Source organism: Cynocephalus volans, chromosome 4 (assembly GCF_027409185.1).
Source record: "Cynocephalus volans isolate mCynVol1 chromosome 4, mCynVol1.pri, whole genome shotgun sequence".
NCBI classification, from domain to species: Eukaryota; Metazoa; Chordata; class Mammalia; order Dermoptera; family Cynocephalidae; genus Cynocephalus; species Cynocephalus volans.
Genome location: NC_084463.1, coordinates 152,689,707 through 152,696,107, shown reverse-complemented (window position 1 = coordinate 152,696,107; position 6,401 = coordinate 152,689,707). Strand labels below are relative to the sequence as shown.

At 44.8% G+C, this 6,401-nt stretch overlaps 1 pseudogene; it reads right to left on the bottom strand.

The window, feature by feature from the left end:
- Positions 1–2,051: 2,051 nt before the first annotated feature.
- On the bottom strand, positions 2,052–2,152 carry LOC134377415 (U6 spliceosomal RNA; annotated as a pseudogene).
- Positions 2,153–6,401: the final 4,249 nt, after the last annotated feature.

The following is a 6,401-nucleotide window of genomic DNA, read 5'->3' as shown; positions in this document are numbered from 1 at the left end:
TGGCAAAAGTAAATAACTGTCATCAATGTTCATATCACGTGAATTGAGTTGTTTATGTACATCATGTCTTCTGATAGTGACATTAATGACTAATGTGCTGTTGTTTTAACATTCAGCATTATCATTTAAAACATTTTCTGTATCCTAGAATGATGCTATTTCAGAGTTCATTAAGTGATGGTATTTGTGCCAAAAACACTCTCCAAAATCAATAACTTTGTAATGGAAGTTAGATGTGATAAAATGCTATGAAAAAGCCTAAATAACTGTCATGACATGTCAAACAGTTAATGTAGGAGTGCCTACTCTGCAAAATATTAGAGATTTTAGTGTCTAGCAAACAAAAAATAGAACATAGAAAAAAATATTCTACAGTGGTTGAAGATTCCTCTCCCTACTTTTTACAGTTATTTTTCTGGGAAACATGGTGTCATATTGGCTAAGTTTTGAATTATCCAATGTCTTCAGTAATATATTCTTTTCATAAGGTGTGATTTCCCCTTGAATGAAATGATGTACTCCCTGTAAATTCTTAGCACAGTGCCTGCCTGACAGCATGTTAGGTATTTGTTGCTGCTATTGTGGTTGTCAACCACAGCTCAAGACAAAGCCCTTGGGGTTTGTAGGGACCAGGCTGGTTCTGGAACAGCGGGTGGCTCAGTTCAGAAGCCTTCCAGAATCCAGGCAGAACCTGAAAGTTTTGATCTTTGCAAAACAGTGGATGAACAAGTATAAACGGTAAACTTTGGAATCAAAGTTTAAATCCTCACCTTATCTGTTTAAGAATCTGGATCAGCAAAAACACCTCACTGAAAAGACTGGTGTATCTGAGGCTATACAGGACAAAGCTTCAACAGCGACACCTTGTGGCAGCAAGGACTAACTGCAACGAAATCCTACTCCCACTTTGGGTTCTTTCTCAGAACTTCCCCCGCCAAACCCACATGCGGAGGAGCATGTAGTTGGGGAATGAAGAAAATCACTGAAACTGGGTTTACCAACGTATAGGCTTTTGCCTATTCCACAATAGAATTGCAGGGCAGGATGGGAGGGTGTGTGTGTGCGGGGGGGTCTTAGTTGTGTATGTCTTGAGTGTATGGTCCTTTGTCTTTCTCAAGGGACAAATGCGGGTGGAGGAGCCAGGGGTTGTTTAATATGCCACACAGAGATAGCAACAAAATGAGAGTAGATTTATATGCATGCAACTTGAAACTTCATGTAATAAATTGTTTCATACACACACACACACACACACACACACACACACACACACACACACACACACACATATAATTTTTTAATTTTGTTGGCAGCTGAGTGGATCCGAACTTTTGACCTTGGTGTTATCAGCACCATGCTCTAACCAAGTGAGCTAACCAGCCAGCCCCTAATGTTATAATGCTATCAACAAAAAAAGCCCTTGAATTTTTAAGGAAAAACTCAGAGCAGCAAGTTTCTGGGGGAAGTTGCTAATAGTTTCTCTACAAAACTGTATAAAACCACTTATGGTTGACTGGAAAAGAGGTCAAGAATTATTCACGCTTCCTTATATCCATGCCCTTTCAGAGTGACTTCGCAGGTCTTTTTTTTAAGCGGTGGAGATTATTTCCTTACTCCTTGAATCTGAGCTGTTCTGGTGACTTGCTTTGGCCAGTAGAATGAAGCAGAAATGATGTTATATTACTTCCTAGCTTCAGATTCAAGAGGCCTCGCATGCCTCTTGGACTTTGGCAACTTCTACATGAACAAGACCCAACTAGTCTCCTGGAAGAGGAGAGCTCAAATGGAGCAAAGTTGGTCAGCTGATTCATCTCAGCCAAGGTCCAAGACACACGAGTGGACCCTTACAAGCTCGGAAAGTCAAACCTCATCATACTGTCCAGCTAGCCCCCAGCTGTCTGCAGGTACATAACTGAAGCCACCCTAGGCCTGCCAGGCCCACACTGACTCAACTCATGAGCTAAATAAGTGCCTACTGTTTTAAATGAACAAACAAAAGCCCTCTCTCACACTATAAAGCCTCAGAACATAAAAAATAAATTTTCAATTTTTTTTTTATGGAACGCTTCACGAATTTGCATGTCATCCTTGCGCAGGGGCCATGCTAATCTTCTCTGTACCGTTCCAATTTTAGTATATGTGCCAGATTTTCTATTGTTTCCAGATGAGTAAGAATCTCCTCTTTCCCCCTACCTGGATGTGGTGACTCATTCAGTCAGTCATTCATTAGATAGATTTTTTTTTTTTTTTTTTAGTGTAAGGCACTTTGAAAGTGTAAGGCACTCATTGGGGCACATGGTACAGGGCATAAGAAGAGACAGATCTGATTTATAGTCTAGTTTGGGCACAAAGGAAATAAGCCTGGCCAAGTAAGGCACCTACTGCATTTGAATTTGAACGTGAGATCAATTTATAGCTGTGTGACCTTTGGGTAGTTACTTAACCTCTCTGAGTTTTAGCTTCCTCATTTCACAAATGGGAATACTATGAACTGGCTCTCAGCAGGTAATACTGTTACCTGGGAGGGTCAATGAGCTTTGCAAGATGCTGTGCCTCCATGGATGAGAGTCACTTTCCGCCTCCTGACTTTGCTTGTTCACATTTCAGGTTGGTGCTGAGCACCACTTTCATTGTGTCAAGATCAACCCAAGGAGGGGAATCCTCCTGACTTTGGGAGGTGCCTTTGCTTTCAACAGTTCCTTACATAAGAATCGGGGTGGGACCAGCTCAGACAGGAATTTAGCATCTTCCCAGCAGCCTAGGAGACTGGCTTTTGGGAGACTGAGCAGGGAAGGTTTGACGCTTAAATTTATGTGTCAACTTGACTAGTGGGCTAAGGGATGCCCGGATAGCTGGTAAAACATTATATCTGGGTGTTGTTTCCAGAAGAGATTGGCGTGTGAGTGGGTGGAATTTGAAAGCACATCTCATGACTCTTAAGTCCAAGCTCCCAGCCACTATCTTGGCATGTCATGACAGTTATTTGGGCTTTTTCATAGCATGTTATCACATCTAACTTCCATTACAAAGTTATTGATTTTGGAGAGTGTTTTTGAGTAAAGCTCACCTTCACCAATGCAGGTGAGCACCATCCAATCCACTGAGGGCCTGAAGAGAACAAAAAGGCAGAAGGGTCAATTTGCTCTCTCTGCTTGAGCTGGGACACCCATCTTCTCCTGCCCTATGACATCAGTGCTCCTGGTTCTCAGGCCTTTGGGCTCAGACTGGAACTTACAACTTCGGCCCCCTGGTTCTCAGGTCTTCGGGCTTGGATTGGGTTTCCACTGGTTTTCCTGGGCCTCCAGCTTGCAGATGGCAGACCATGGGTCTTCTCAGTACTTCTCATAATTGCATGAGCCAATCCCTCTTAATAAATCTCTTTTTATATATCTGTATATATCCTCTTAGGTCTGGTCCTCCGGAAAACGCTGACACATGCAGAAAGGTATGCAGAGACCGCTCCCCCCGCTCTCCTCACACACTTCAGATGCTCCCAACTACAAACAGCCCAGAAGTAGGTATACTCCCCTGTGGCTACACATGGGGATCTGGCATCAGTCCACAGACATTTATCAAGCACCTACCTGATGAGGTAAAGATCTGATTTCTTTCTGCATGTGTCAGGGTTCTTCAGAGAAATAGAACTAAGAGGATAGATATATAGATGTATAAGAAGAGATTTATTATGAGGGATTGATCATGCAATTATGGAGAGAGCTAGTGTGAGGTGGTGATCTGTCCATGGCCTCAGAGCTGCACATCATGCCTGGGTGATTCTTGTTTGGTTCTCAGTTACAGCTGAGCTGCACGGAAGTCCTCCTACCTAGAATCTGGCATTCTGAGGTTTTGCCCAGCTAGCCTTCCCCAGAAACAGTTCACACAGTGAGGCAGAGCCTGAAATGCAGAGTCTGAGAATGAGGAACAGTAGTAGTTGAGTGACATGGTAAGGGATAAGCCATGAACACCCCCTGTGTCATCTTTCTTCCCCCATCAGAACCCCCTAACCACAACCAGAACATGCATGAACCAGAGAGGGCACAGGGACCAGAGTTTAGGCTTTTGGAATGAACCTGATTGGTAATCAGAAACCAATGATGTGCCTTCCTTGGCAAGGTTTTCTGGAGGCCTGGGTGACCTTGCATCCTGCGTTCAGCCCTGAGTTTGGCACCCCCAGCCGAGGGCCACTGAGAAGGGGACAAAGGACTGAGAGCTGCCAGCATGGCTGCAGTGCCCAGTTAGGTCAGTTACTACAGTCCCCCATGGCTCAGTTTCTCCTTATCATCAGGGTGAAAGAGGGATGGGGAAGCCAGATTCTGCAGTTGGCAGAAGTTCCCGGAGTGTGGGGCAGCAGTGGCGTGAGCATATATGCTGGTGGCTTTGATTGCCTTACATCCACCCTACAGAAACATCAAACAGAACGAGCTTGACCTGAGTTGAGATCCTGCTTGAAAATCAAATCTGCACCTCATCAGGCAAATGCTTGATAAATGTGTTTGGACTGATGCTCAATCCCCATGTGTAGCCATGAGGGGTACACATACCTCTGGGCTGGTTGTGGTTGAGAACTGAGTGTCTGGTGTGTGTGGGGAGAGCTGGGGGAGGGGTGAGGATGGGCGGAGTGGAAGGTCTGGATCTGTTACCTCATCAGCCAGAGAAGTGAAGGGCTCAATCCAGAAATCATGTTGGCACATTCGGGTTGATAATGCTGTAACAAGGAGAGAAGGGAAGGAAGGAAGGGAGAGGAGATAGAGAGACAGTGGGGGATCGAGAGAAATAGACAGAGATGGAAGTCGGGGGCAGAGACACAGAGGTGGGAGGAGAAAGAGGGAGAAAGCAGGAAAGGGCAAAAGCTGGAACATCCGTGAATCTATGAATATAACCTAGAAATGAGGAAAACGTGGCCAGAGTCATCTCCAGAGGTGAAAAGAACTCTCTCTGTTAGAATCTGTCTTCCTATCTGTCTCTTCCATCAGGCCGTAGGTTTTGAAGGCAGCCACTAGGTTTGTCTTCATATCCTCAGTGCTTAACATAGTGCCTGACACATGCCACGCACACAATAGAAGTTTTTCAAATAAATAAAATATTTTTTTTTTGTCTTTTTCGTGACGTGCACTCACTGGCTGAGTGCACCAGCCATTCCTATATAGGATCCGAACCCACGGCAGGAGCATCGCTGCGCTCCCAGCGCCGCACTCTCCCGAGTGCGCCATGGGCTTGGCAAAATAAATAAAATATTAAGAAAAGGCAGAATTTTAAGACAGAGGAAGGGCGGTAGAGACATAGAAGATAGTGGCTGGGAGCATGGACTTGAGTCATGAGGTGTTTTCAAGTTCCAGTTCTGTTGGGGCCGGCCCGTGGCTCACTCGGGAGAGTGTGGTGCTGATAACACCAAGGCCACGGGTTCGGATCCCATATAGGGATGGCCGGTTGGCTCATTGGGTGAGCGTGGTGCTGACAACACCAAGTCAAGGGTTAAGATCCCCTTACCGGTCATCTTTAAAAAAAAAAAAAAAAAAAAAAAAAGACAAGTTCCAGTTCTGCCATTTGCTCTGCATGACTCTGAACAAAAATCAGCCTCTCCAAGTTTTCCATATAAAGTTATCGTGAGGATTAAATGTCTGCGAAACTCTTAGCAGACTGCCTGTGTACGCTGACAATAAAGTTAGCTACTTTATTGTTGTTGTCACAGCTGTTGTAGACAAATAAGCAAGATAGCGACTATGATAAATGGATTCCATGAATAGCCCCTAATTAATGGCTCTTTGCCCCATAACTCTGTAGTGCTTTTCCACCCTAACTCTAGGTTTGGCAATGTGCCTTGCTTTGGCCCCAGGGACAACGGTAAACTTATTTTTTTATTACTATATTTATCATTACATAATGTAATCCTTCTTTTATGGCCCTTTACCAATTTCCTTGCTAAACCCTCCCTCCCCCTCCCCCTTTCCCACTTCTGGTGGCCTCAGTTCCATTCCCTCCTTTTGAAAGTTCAATGAATTATTGTGACAATGGTAAACTTGATGCAAGCAGAGGTGTGAAAAGGAGACTGCCCATCTTTAGCTCTTTTCTTGGAACTGTGCACTGCAGGCTAGCCAGCTGGGGCGATGGAGGACACATGTGAAGAGCCAAGATGTCCCAGCTGGGGTCATCGAAGACCAGTCACCCCCAGTCACTATTACAGATGTATGAGTGTGCCCAGGAAGATCAGCCAGGCTCAGCTCACATCAGCAACACCACCTAGCCAACCCCGAGACTTATGTGAAATAACAAACAAGTGCTGTTCTAAGCCACTAAGTTTAGAGTGACTTGTCACACAGCAATAGCTGGCTGATACAGGAGCTGCAGTCGCTCTTGTCCTCTAATATTGAAGCCGCTGATATCAAAGGGTAAATGAGAGAAGA